The 13,604-nt window shown below is 45.1% G+C and overlaps 1 protein-coding gene across 12 annotated transcripts in view; it reads left to right on the forward strand.

Annotated features, from left to right (window-relative positions):
• Nucleotides 1-4,048: 4,048 nt before the first annotated feature.
• Nucleotides 4,049-13,604, forward strand: part of CREBRF (CREB3 regulatory factor) — an 80,718-nt gene continuing 71,162 nt past the window's right edge. For 2 of the 12 annotated variants that reach the window (XM_054556243.1, XM_054556245.1), the window contains exons 1-2: nucleotides 4,068-4,204; nucleotides 7,984-8,236. The gene's annotated coding sequence lies outside the window, so the exon portion shown is untranslated. Of the gene's footprint in view, nucleotides 4,205-5,006; nucleotides 5,407-7,983; nucleotides 8,237-13,604 lie in introns of those variants that run through there. The other 10 variants (XM_054556242.1, XM_024246983.2, XM_054556244.2 and 7 more) reach the window with 7 other exon arrangements.

Here is a 13,604-nt window from a genome sequence, read left to right on the forward strand (position 1 = left end):
CATTCTTTCTTCATAACTCAAGGATTTGTGTTTATGCCCACGTGATTTTATTGAAGAAATAATATCAACACACGATATGAATAATACAAAGCAGTAAGTACATTAAGTGCTTAGTTCGGCGGTAGAGGAAAGGAGATTAATGAGGGCAGAAATAGACATGGTAGAAATAGATTCCATGAAAGAGGTGAGATCTTGGGCCATGGAGGTTGAACAGAATTCAGATATTAATCTGTCCATTCAGAACACAAGCAGGCTCCTATCCTACGGCAGGACTGGTGCTAGGTATGCGAAATGGGGTGGAATGATGAATCAGGGTAAATAAATGGGAGACTAGAGAAGGATATTTGGGACCAATTGTAGTGCTTTCTGTGGAAGTAAGAAACCGAGGCTCAGAGCTGTCACACGAAGAACACTGTGTCCTCTTGAGAGACCAGGCAGTGGGAAGAACTGACCTTTCTTCTTTCCCCAAAGAATTATTTTATTTTATTTCATTTTTTAAGATTAGTCAAGTGCAGTAGTCAGGCAAAAGAGCAGAACAAGGAGTTCTACCTGTAACTAACTATGAACAATTGAGATAATTCACTACCTTTGGACCAGCCCAAAGAATTTTTTTTTTTTGAGATGGAGTTTTGCTTTTGTTGAGTTTTGCTCTTGTTGCCCAGGCTGGAGTGCAATGGTGTGATCTCAGCTCACTGCAATCTCTGCCTCCCAGGTTCAAGCGATTCTCATGCCTCAGCCTCCCGAGTAGCTGGGATTACAGACACCTGCCATCACGCCTGGCTAATTTTTGTATTTTTAGTAGAGATGGGGGTTTCACTATGTTGGTCAGGCTGGTCTTGAACTCTTGACCTCAAGTGATCCATCCGCCTCGGCCTCCCCAAAGTACTGGGATTACAGGCATGAGCCACCATGCCCAGCCCCAAATAATATTTTTGGTAAGATGAATGAAGGATAGAGGCCAATTGCTAACCGTCAATCTATCTCTTTTCAATTCACTCCAGTCTTCTCAGAAAGAAAATCAGTTCTTAAGTGTCAGAAGGACACAGCTTTTCCTGGAGATCTTCCAGCTTTGAGTTAATTTATCTCATTTCTAAAGCTGTGAAGTCTTATTTAACAAATCACACAGGCCTAGAGGGGTCCGGAAAGAAAACATTTAGGCTTGAAATGATAACACGCTCTTAAAAGATGTCTATGTGAGCAGCAGACAGAGCTTAATCTACTGTAATGAAGATTTACACACAGCGCAAATTTATGACCTACAGGTCATATGGAAAGTTAGGACCTGTGCCAACCATTTTAATTCTTTCAGGATGTGGGCTCAGTGTTGAAGTTAAAAAGATCATAGAGAATACCCAGTTTTAGTTCTGATCCCTTGTGGTGAAGAAACTGGAACTCAGAGAGGTCACCTTGGATCTTATAGTTAGTGGTAAAGCTCAAATTGGGGTCTTGGCTCCAAGAACAGTGTTCCAAACACATGAAGGTTTAAAGTAGGTAAAATGCCTGCACATACAAAGGATATCTCTGGAAGAAGACACAGAATGTGGGTAACTGTGGTTGCCTCTGAGAAGGCAAAATGAGTAGCCAAGAAACAGGAAAAGGACAGAGACTTGATATTCACTGAATACTTTCTTGTGCCTTTTGAATTTTGTACCATCTATATATATGTTAGGTAATCGAAAATAAAAAAATTATTTTAAGAATTAAAAGGAGTTCTTGCTTTGTTTCCCCCATTGTATCATATTTGTGTAAAGCGTGTTTTTCTGACTCATGCTCTTCCAGTATGTAAATTATTCCCAGGAACCAGGTTAAACACTTCGGAAGTGGCGATGCCAGTTGGTTACTACTTTGTGGCTAGAACAAGAAGCCAGTGATATTACAGAGTTCCAACTTCCTGCCAACTTTGACTGTGACAGAATCTGGCAGGATAAAACCCAGAGAAACACAAATCAATTCAGAGCCAGTGATTTCATTCATTCTGGAGCAGGATATGGTCATTAACAAACCTTGATGGAAAGGTCTCCTTTAGCCAAAACCTCATCCTTTCCAAGACAACGGAAGAGGGAAATGTGGGAATCCAATGTAATTCACTAGTAAACACCTTCAGTGGGCAGAGCCTCACGCTAGGAGACAAACCTGGCTGCCCCCTGACCCCAAGGAACTGCCCAGTAGAGGAGATGAACATGCCGGTGTCCAGACAGCAGTGTAACAATGGAAGGTCTAACCATCTGCTGGAGCTTTTTCAAATATAGTATTACAAGAGAGGATGGTCTGTCATGTATGCCGGGGAGATTTAATGCATGAATCTCATGTGAAGGAGTCGGGGGAACTTGGCTCAAACTTCCCAAGCTAGTTTTCCTCTTTTTCAATTTTAAATTCCAGTTGATGTGGAAAATTAGAATGTGGTATGTTAGACTTAAAAAAATTATAATCCTGGTACTCACTTTGCAGGAGGGGGAATACTCATTCCTTCATTGGGCATGGAGGCCCTACTATGTGGTTGGTATTGTGGCGGTTACAGAGGAGAGATTTATGCTTTTACTTTCCTGTTAGGTATCTACATATAGCTATCTTTCATTTTGTGTACAGAAGTATTATTTTAGTGGCTGTTAACCTGCTAAAGTCTAGTTATCTGTACTTGCTATTTAGTCTGCAGTACATCTTCCAAATGATGCCCTTAAACAATTTAATAATTCAACTATTGATTAAGTGCTTACTATATGCCAGGCACTATGATAAATGCTTTATATGAATTATTTCACTTAGTTCTCACATCAACCCCAGAAGGTACTAACAGAAGAGGAAATTGAGCTTCACAGAGGTTAATTTGTGTTGCTTTACACGTGGTGAAACAAGGATTCAAATCCAGACTATTCATTCAACCAGTATGTAATGACTGTCTATGTGCCGGGCATGGAAGGTACAGGATAAACACTGCCCAGTCCCTGCTCTCCTGATGATTCTGATCTGTGGCTCTTTTTGATTCCAAAGTCCATGGTTTTGACAATGACACTATACTACTTCTCTAAATCTGTGCAAAAGCGAGTCACATTTTCAAAGGCAATTCCTCCTAACAGAAACCTGGGCAGGTGTCTTTATTCCCCAGTCCTCCTTTCCCTGTGCTTACTAAAATCAAATTTCTGTTGTGTGTTCAGATCAATTCCGTGCCTTTAAGATGCATAAAAAGCATCTGGAAGAATATAGGCTGTGATAAAACACAAGGGCTCCCGCCCTAGCTAGCTCACTTACTAGCTGCCTGACCTCGGGCAAGTAACTTAACTCCTCTCAGTCTTAATTTTCCTGTCTGAAAAATGGATATATTACTACTGCATGTGCTTGCAGGGAAAACTAATTGAGATGATAAGCCCACCATATAGTACTCGTTCAATAAAGGGACGCTGTTGTTATTAAGAGGATCAGGAAGTGCAAGAAAACGACCATGTGTCACGGGGGTTTGTTTGTCAAGGCGCTTCTGTAGAAGTGGCATTCTGGTTGTACAGTCGTATACGGGTCTCTCTCTTCAAAGGTGCACGCAGTCTGATTGATCCCTGTGTCTCGGAATCCGTGCTAAATAAATATTGAGTCGGTGAATGAATGAACGAACGACAAAAGGCAAGGTTTGTCTCTCACTTAATTAAGACGTTCAGAGGGGGAGGCGGTCCATTACCCACGACATCGATACAATCCCCCTGCTAATCAAGTTAGCCACTTCAAGTTTCAGTGAACTTAAACTACAGAATGGGCAAACGGACACCTCATGCCTCACAGCGCAGTTCTGAGATCTGATAAAACGCTGGATTTGAAGCGTTTGTAAAAAGGAACATCCTCTCCCATCCTGGGCGTGCTGCCGGGTATCGCAGACGGCCCACGCCCACACTGCAGAGGCCGGCACCGAGCCCCCGCTCCGCCCTCTCTTCCTGGTTTTTCCCGGCAATCCGCCCCTCCGGCGACACGTGACAGGGGTGCCCGGCCGGACTCAGCCCCTGATTGGCCGGACTGTGGAACGCCTCGCGATTGGCCCGAGGCCGGCGGGCCCCCGCCTCCCTCCTCCTCCTCGCCGCGGCCCACGTGAGGGGGGCGAGTCACGCGATTTCCGGGAACCCGTCAGGAAGGACATAAACAAAACAAACCCGAGGCAGCATGGAGAGGGGCCGTGGCCCCTGCAGCGGAACCGGACCCAGTCCCTGAGCCGCCCCTACACCCACAGGTGAGCGCCGCCACCCGCTGCCCGGAGCCCCCAGGGGCCTGGGCTGGGGGACGAGCGGAGCGGGGGGCGGAGGGCCGCTTGCCTAGGAGGCAGCAGCGCTGGGGCTCTGGGCCGGGCCGGCGCGGGGCGGGGGCCGGGACCACGGCCGAGTGCTAGGGCGCGCGGGCCTTGGGCCACCGCCTGCAGGTCACGGGGGCTCCGCTCCCCTCCCCCACCCCCGGCCCGGGACGGTTACATAAAAGCGCGGGGCGGCGGTAGATGGGACTCGCGGGCTGGCAGTAGGCTAGGCCGGGGATGGGCAGCGCCGGGCGTCCGTCCTGCCGGGCCGCCCGGCCCTTCCCTGCTGCCTCCGAGCCCGGGGCCGCTGCTGCCGGCAGTCGGCCTGTCAGAGAAGAGAGCGGGTGGGAGGGGCCCGGGAGGGGAGGGGAGGCGAGACTGGCGGGGGAGGAGGGGAGAGAGGGGCGTGTGAGGAAGGGCCGGGGCCGCGGAGGTTGGAGCCAGGCTGGCAGGAGACGGAGAGGCGCGGGCTGGGGCTAGGGGGGTCCGAGCAGGGCGTCTCGGGGGTAGCCGCTCCCCCTTTTGTCCCCGCCTCAGAGGCGACGGGCGAGAGGCCTCCCTCCCGGGATTTGTTTATATGTCTTCTCAAAGTAGCTTGAAGCGGCTCGGGGGCGGAGCCCTCAGAGCTGAGTGGCAGGCTCTGGCGTCCAATGGAGCGGGCGGATGGAGACTTCTGCACCAATGGGCGTGGGGGAGGCGGTGCCGCGGGGGCCACTAATTGGTTAGGCTGTGCCGGAGGTGGGCCGGGCGGGGCAGCCATGTTAGATGGGAGGGGACCAGTGGTGGTGGGTCACTGAGAGGGGAGGAGACAGGGCAAAGGGCGAGGGAGCCGGGCCGGGGGTGTTTCGGGTGTCCGAAGGCGAGTCCGATCGGACCAGGAAGTAGCTCAGGGGAGCCTGACCTCGACCCGCCTTTCTCCTCACACGAGCTGAGGAGGCAGGGAAGTACCGAGGGCGGTCAAGCCTCCCCTGGGGGTGGTTCCTGGGACTAGATGGAGCTCAGTCTCTGGATTCTCCCTCTTTCTCGGCCCTATGCTTCCTGACAGACCTGGCCGCCAAACCCTGTAATCGCCCTCCTTTAACCCAAGAAAGCAAATCTTTCTGCCGTTTCTGAGCTGGCTTGAGCCTTAAGACTACCTTAAGGAGGTACTTGGATAAATAGCGGTCTGAATTTCTGTACCAGGCCTCAGATAAGAGACAGGCAGTGAAGGGGAAGTTTTGCTTTTCTGAATTTTGTAAAAGAAAACGGGACTAGAAAAGCCGAGAAAGTTGAGGGCTGGGCGGGGTTTCTCTCTTTTTTTTTTTTTCTCATCAGGATGCCTTTTAAAGATTAGGCCCCGTGCTTGTCCTAGTCTTAGTAGTAATTTGCCCCTCTTGCTAACATAAGTTGGTAGTCCACATTAATCAGCTTCTTGAGAAAACTGAGCCCAGAGGAAGTTATTTAGTTTCGAAGGTTCTTCGGGACTTTTCTTGCGAATACCCTGCAGGTGAAAAATAGGATCAAGGCCTGGAATTTCTTTTTTTTTTAAAAAAGCAGAAAACAAGGCTTATGTGTAAATCTTGTGATCTGTTGTAAACTAGTTGTCACTTGATTGTACTTTTAAATATCTTTAATCTTTTAATCCAAAATAGGATATACACCAGAGGCAGGGAAAAGTGGTATGAATATTTCGAAAATAACTTATTTTAATCTAATTGTATTATGATTATTTTGGCATCCTTTTGGCCTTGTTAAATGCTTAATTTAGGTTTGTGTTTACATCGTATTACAACCTGTGGCTACGTTGGTATTGTCAAGGGTACCAAGCTATTGATGCATCTTTGGTTAAGTACTTAGGAGTAGGAACATGCCTTAGATAGATCATGCAGGGACTAATCAGTTAGCTGTATTAAGACTTTGCATTATCTTCTGTTTTATTAGCTGGAGAAAAAGAATAATTGGTAAATGATTCATCAATTTTTTTTTTTTTTTTTTTGAGACGGAGTCTCGCTCTGTCACCCAGGCCGGAGGGCAGTGGCGAGATCTCGACTCACTGCAAGCTCCTCCTCCCGGGTTCACGCCGTTCTCCTGCCTCAGCCTCCCAAGTAGCTGGAACTACAGGCGCCCGCCTTTACGCCCGGCTAATTTTTTTTGTATTTTTAGTAAAGACGGGGTTTCACCGTGTTAGCCAGGACGATCTCGATCTCCTGACTTCGTGATCCGCCTGCCTTGGCCTCCGAAAGTGCTAGGATTACAGGCGTGAGCCACCGCGCCCAGCCTCCTTTTTTTTTTTTTTTTTTTTTTTTTTTTTTTAAGATGGAGTCTCCCTCTGTCGCCCAGGCTGGAGTGCAATGGCACGATCTCGGCTCACTGCAACCTCCGCCTGCTGGGTTCAAGCAATTCTCCTGCCTCAGCCTCCCGAGTAGCTGCGACTACAGGCGCGTGCCACCATGCCCGGCTAATTTTTTGTGTTTTTAATACAGACGGGGTTTCACCACATGCTGGTCAGGCTGGTCTCGAACTTCTGGCCTCAGTTGATCCACCCACCTCAGCTTCCAAAGTGCTGGGATTACAGGCGTGAGCTACTGCGCCTAGCCTGATTCATCAATTTTTGTAGTACTTTGGCATGACTGACTCAGTTCTGTTAATAATGATACATAAAAACATAATCCCTGATTATTTGATCAACTTGAATTCTTACGTATAACTTTTGCGGTAAATAAGGGTATTAGCTTATTTATCAGTTCTCATTTTTCTTTTCTTTTCTTTTTTTTTGAGACGGAATTTCGCTCTTGTCGCCCAGGCTGGAGTGCAGTGGGAAGATCTCGGCTCACTGCAATCTCCGCCTCCCGGGTTCAAGCAATTCTCCTGCCTGAGCCTCTGGAGTAGCTGGGATTACAGGTGCCCACCACCACGCCCGGCTAATTTTGTATTTTTGGTAGAGACAGGGTTTCACCATGTTGGCCAGACTGGTCTTGAACTCCTGACCTCAGGTGATCTGCCTGCCTTGGCCTCCCAAAGTGCTGGGATTACAGGCGTGAGCCACCGCGCCTGGCCTATCAATTCTTATTTTATCAGGTGGCATTGTGTTGCTTTTGAAACCCTAGCCCTTACAATGCCCTAATTAGTTTAACAGAGAAGTATACTGAAAATTAAAATAAAAACTTTTCATTGATACCTAGAATATTCCAGGCAGTTTTCATTGTTGCATCGATTGATAAAGTCAATCAGCATTGCTTATATAATGCTCTCTTATTCTAAGAATGGCAAATAGATGCAATAGAACTTATTTGGGTATAATTCCTTCATTTGACTGGTATATCAGCTTTGGGGTTTTTATATTCATAAACATGGAAGAGGCTAAATACCTCCCGAAGAGAGTCTGGATGCTCCATTTACCATCATTCTCTGTCTGTCATGGCAGGTGAAAGCAAGCTTTTATATAGACAATGTTCTATTTAGTTTACAGGGTGGATGTGTGTGGGTTCTAGGATACTAGTGTAAGAAGTAAAGGAATAACTAGCATGGTTCCTGGTGGTGGTTAACTAAATACAAGTGACAGTGAAGTACAGTAAGTTTGTGTGTTGATTCTATTAATATAACTCAGTTTTTAAAAGATAAAGAGAACTGAAATCACTGTTTGCTTTTAAAGCTTAATTTTCAGTCAAGATTGGCATTTATCTATTTATTTAAAAAATACATATATATATATATATTTTTTTTTTTTTTTTTTTTTGAGACAGAGTCTAACTGCATTGCCCAGGCTGGAGTCTGGTGGCATGATCCTGGCGCACTGCAACCTCCGTTTCCTCGGTTCAAGCGATTATCCTGCCTCAGCCTCCTGAGTAGCTAGGATTACAGGCGTGCACCGCTATGCCCAGCTAATTTTTGTATTTTCAGTAGAGACAAGGTTTCACCAAGTTGGCCAGGCTGGTCTTGAACTCCTAATCTTAAATGATCCACCCGCATTGGCCTCCCAAAGAGCTGAGATTACAGGTATGAGCCACTGTGCCCCCTCTAGTTATGTGATTTTGAAATGAATTAGCAGTCGCTTGTTTCCATGTAGCGTTGAACTTGGATTTTTTTTGAGGAACAATTCACTGACACTTTCACCATATTCAGTAGCTCATTTCAGGATAGGTAAACTCTTAGACTAGACATAAATTTGTCAGATAATTGGTTCTGATTATTTTAAGACAAGGGTTGACAGACTTTTTTTTTTTTGGTACAGGATCAAATAGTTAATATTTAGGCTTTTTCAGCCTTATAGTCTCTACCACAACTACTCAACTTTGCAATCTGTAGCATGAAAACAGCTGTAGAAAATATGTTCTACATATTTTTGGGCTGTATTCCAATAAAACTTTATTTACAAGGTCAGGCTGTACCTCTATTTGTGCTTCCACGGCTATAGTTTGTCAGCCCCTGTTGTAAGACATCAGTCAGTGAGGTTTTTTGTTTGTTTGTTTGTTTTTTGAGACGGAGTCTAGTTCTGTCCCCCCGGCTGGAGTGCAGTGGCACTATCTCGGCTCACTGCAACCTCCCCCTCCCGGGTTCAAGCGATTCTCCTGCCTCAGCCTTCCGAGTAGCTGGGATTACAGGTGCCCGCCACCGTGCCTAGCTAAGTTTTGTATTTTTAGTAGAGACGGGGTTTCACTGTGTTGGCCAGGCTGGTCTCAATCTCCTGACCTCGTGATCTGCCCGCCTCGGCCTCCCAACGTGCTGGGATTACAGGCGTGAGCCACCGCGTCTGGCCCAGTCACTGAGTTTTAAGTACTTAGATGTTAAGGTATTTCAGAATATACAAATAGACACTTTAGGTAAATTTGAGCATTTGCAGATTGTACACGTCTCCTGCCTTGAAGAATTTTTAGTACAAGAGCATATGGCAACATTGTATTTTGTAATTTTCCTTCGTTTACATATAAATGTTTTCTTGAAAAGCTGTTTAAAGCAAATATTGGTACAAATCCTGTTGATTTTAGAGATGCATTCTGATTGAAAAAACTTTGGCCCTAAGATATATTCAGGATATGGTCCTCTTGAAGTTTCAAAGCACATTTAGCATATAATCCTTAACAAAACTGTATAGCTGTTTCAAGAGATGATAGTCACGTGAATAGTCAACACATGTAGTTCTTATATTCAAATATGCAGTTAATTTAGAAGCTATTAAGACATTGAGTGCTCATTGCCTGAGATGCTTGAAGAATTAAAGAGAGTAGGATGCTTTTTCCAGGCCCAAAAAGATACAGGTTACCTCCTCTCTTTTTCCGGGGAAAATGTCAAGTGGTGCTAAGTGCCTAGTGAAGCAGAGATGCCGTAATCTAAAAATATAACTGGGAAATACTTAATTTTTTTGCTAACTTTTGCTTTGTTTTTAATGTAATATTTCACCATTTTTGTTGACTTGAACTGGATTTCAAGTGGAAGCATAAAAGTTTAGAAAAGAGAATATATTAACCTTTATGAACTGAGAAACATGTGGCCTGCAATCTTGTTTCTAGTTCTAGCTAACCTAGGGTCAGGCTGGATGACTACAGATAATCTCAGTTTATTAATTTGTAGTGGTAGGGATTAATGATGTTTTCCATCTCACAAGGGGATACTGGGAAATTTTTAGTTAATGTATTCTTAAACTCTTGTACTTTGAATATGCTAATATTTCGGTCTGCTTGAAACCATTTCTCAAATCTGGATTCGATTTTCTCCTGGCTTATTTGTCTTCTCATTAAACTATGAGCTCCTTGAGGTCAGAGTCTGTGTTTTATTTCTATATATTCACTGCCTCACACTGTGCCTGATACCTTTTAGTGCTCTTGAACTGTTTAAATGAATGCATGCATTGCTGAGAACTGCTTATCTGGAAAGTAATCAAGTCTACTATTAGAGATGTTGGGCTTTGCTTAGTTAGGAGGAATTAATCACCGTCTGTTCAAACAAAAAGCCTTCATTCTAAAATTGATCTGTTCTTTTAAGAAAGTTTTTAGAGAAGCTATTTTGATGATGTTTAAAAATCTCTTTAGTTCCTTTGTTAATTTGTTTTCAGATGAACTCCATTAGTTAGACTTGTTGAATATTCCTTGCAGGTATTCAAAAAAAAAAAGTTGTGCTTTGTTCTTTGGATTTGTCCTATTTGGCAAATATGGATGGAATCTCTTATTTCATATAGGTTTGGGATAATTTTTCATCTGCATAGTAGGGTCTTTTTTTTTAGGAGGGCACTGTAAAATCATTCTTTTTTTTTTTTTTTTTTTTTTTTTGAGACAGAGTCTTGCTCTGTCGCCCAGGCTGGAGTGCAGTGGTGGGATCTCGGCTCACTGCAAGCTCCGCCTCCCGGGTTCACGCCATTCTCCTGCCTCAGCCTCTCAAGTAGCTGGGACTACAGGCACCCGCCACTATGCCTGGCTAATCTTTTGTATTTTCAGTAGAGACGGGGTTTCACCGTTTTAGCCAGGATGGTCTCGATCTCCTGACCTCGTGATCCGCCCGCCTCGGCCTCCCAAAGTGCTGGGATTACAGGCGTGAGCCACCGCACCCGGCCTGTAAAATCATTCTTGCTAATAAGTCTGACTCACCTCTGTGGGGTAGGCTAGGATTTAGATGGAGTTTGATGCAGGGTGCTGCAGTAGTATCACCAGCCAAGCCTTATGTGCATTTCACCAATTTATGACCTTTCCTCCAAAATCTATATTGTAACTCTCCTTCCTAAACAGCTTTCTAAACTACTGCTTTCCCTACTTAACTCTTGGCAACTTAAATCATCCTACACTCTGTCCTTTCAACACCAAAACCACTTTTATATCTTTTGGGTATTACTGGTTTTGAGAATTTCCTATGAAAGCCTCACAAATTTGCTGATTTCTTTTTCTCTTTTTTTTTTGAGACAGAGTCTCACGCTGTTGCCCAGGCTGGAGTGCAGTGGCGCGATCTCGGCTCACTGCAACCTCCGCCTCCTGGGTTCAAGCGATTTTCCTGTCTCAGCCTCCTGAGTAGCTGGTATTACAGGAGCACGTCACTACACTCAGCTAATTTTTTGTATTTTTAGTAGAGGTGGAGTTTCGCCATGTTGGCCAGGCTGGTCTTGAACTCCTGACCTCAGGTGATCCACCCACCTTGGCCTCTCAAAGTGCTGGGATTACAGGCGTGAGCCACCATGCCTGGCCTGCTGATTTCTTTTTCTTATTTTTTAATTTCTTAATTAAGAAAAATTTTTGTTCTTTTTGATTTTTTTTTGAGGCAAGTCTCACTCTGTCACCAGGCTGGAGTGCAGTGGCGTGATCTCTGCTCACTGCGACCTTTGCATCCTGGGTTCAAGCAATTCTCCTGCCTCAGCCTCCCAAGTAGCTGGGACTACAGGCACCTGCCACCATGCCCGGCTAATTTTTATATTTTTAATAGAGACAGAGTTTCACCATGTTGGCCAGGCTGGTCTCGAACTCCTGACCTCAAGCGATCTGCCTGCCTCAGCCTCCCAAAGTGCTGGGATTACAGGCGTGAGCCAATGCACTTGCTGTTTTTTTTGTCCTCCAGTTTTTTTTTAGATTCTTGTTGTACATATGTTTTCTTCAGTATAATGTTTTGTCCTGAGGGTTTGAGGTGCTCCTTTTATAAAAGCAGTTTCTTTTTTGGCTGCTGATGGAAATTGCTGCCTTTTCTATTATAGGTTAGTCATTTACTGAGAAATTTAAAGCATTACAAAAATAAAACGTTGATATGGGGAGGAATTAGGGGTAGGGTGGGTGTACTTTTGAAAAGATTCACTGTAGAATTCCTTAAAACAGCAAGGCTTCTAGCATCCTAGTGGTATGGTATAAATGAGGTGGACTCGTGCAGTTGTTGTTGTTGTTGTTGTTTGAGACAGGTCTTGCTCTGTCACCCAGGCTGAAGTGCAGGGGCACGATCACGGCTCACTGCAGCCTTGACTTCCCAGGCTCAAGCAATCCTCCTGCCTCAGCCTCCTGAGCTTCCTGAGTATCTGGGATTACAGGTGCGCACCACCACATCTGGCTAATTTTTTTTTTTTTTTTTTTTGAGACAGAGTCTCACTCTGTCGCCCAGGCTGGAGTGCAATGGCACAATCTCGGCTTACTGCAACCTCCACCTCCTGGGTTCAAGCGATTCTCCTGCCTCAGCCTTCCAAGTAGCTGGGATTACAGGGATGCGCCACCATGCCCAGCTAATTTTGTATTTTTAGTAGAGTCGCGGTTTCTCCATGTTGGTCAGGCTGGTCTTGAACTCCCCACCCCGGGTGATCTGCCTGCCTTGGCCTCCCAAAGTGCTGGGATTACAGGTGTGAGCCACTGCGCCTGGCCCACCTGGCTAATTTAAAAAATTATTTGCAGAGAGAGAGTTTTATTATGTTGCCCGGGCTGGTCTTGAACTCCTGAACTCAAGTGACCCTCCTGCCTCAGCCTCCCAAAGTGTTGGGGTTACAGGTGTGAGCCACTGTACCTAGCTGTACAGTTTTTGAACTGCTTTTTAGTAAGGTTTTCATCTTTACTTTTGAATCCTCTACTAGAGTTGCCCATAGACTAGGAGAGGAGATACACATTGCAGCCCAATGTTACGATGGTTTTTCAGAACAAAATGTTCTGAAATATGGAAGAAGGACTGCTAACTCTGCTTGGGGAAAGTTGAATATTCATTGAAAAAGTGGTGTTTGAACTTAGTTTTGAAGATCAGTGAAGGAGACATTCTAGTACAGTTGAAGTATAAAAGATGTGTAGTGTGGGGTTGGGTATGAGATGGTTTGAGCTAAGGCAGAAGTGGGAGGGAGAATGGAAGAGGAGGAAACTGATTTGTAAAATTTAGGAGGAAATAGCTTTTTTTGCTTTCACTTTGTCCTCTAATTCTCTTCAGTCTGTTCTGTGCTGTCAGGTCTCCAGTCTCTTTTCTCTGTAGCTCCCTGTACCTCTGACTTTGGTTGATTGGTTTTTTTCCCCTAGTGTTTCATTTTTCTTTTAGTCCCACCTTTTCTAATGTGTTGGTACTAAGGTACCTTTCATTCTGACTCTATTTGTCTCTTGTGTTTATTTCACCTCCCACCCTCCCTCCCTCTCTCTCTTTATTCCCTTTGGGTTATATTTCTTTCCTTTTCTTTTCCTTCTTCTTCTTTTTTTTAGACAGGATCGTGCAGTGACACAGTCATGGTTCACTGCAGCCTTGACCTTGGGCTCAAGTGATCCTCCCACCTCAGCCTCACGAGTAGCTGAGACTACAGTTGTGTGCCACCATGCCCAGCTAATTTTTTTTTGTAGGGACAGGGTTTCCCCACATTGCCCAGGCTGGTCTTAAACTCCAGGGCTCAAGCCACCCACCCGCCTTGGCGTCCCAAAATGTGCGATTACAGGCGTGACCAACT

This window comes from Pongo abelii, chromosome 4 (genome assembly GCF_028885655.2).
Source record: "Pongo abelii isolate AG06213 chromosome 4, NHGRI_mPonAbe1-v2.0_pri, whole genome shotgun sequence".
Lineage (NCBI taxonomy): Eukaryota > Metazoa > Chordata > Mammalia > Primates > Hominidae > Pongo > Pongo abelii.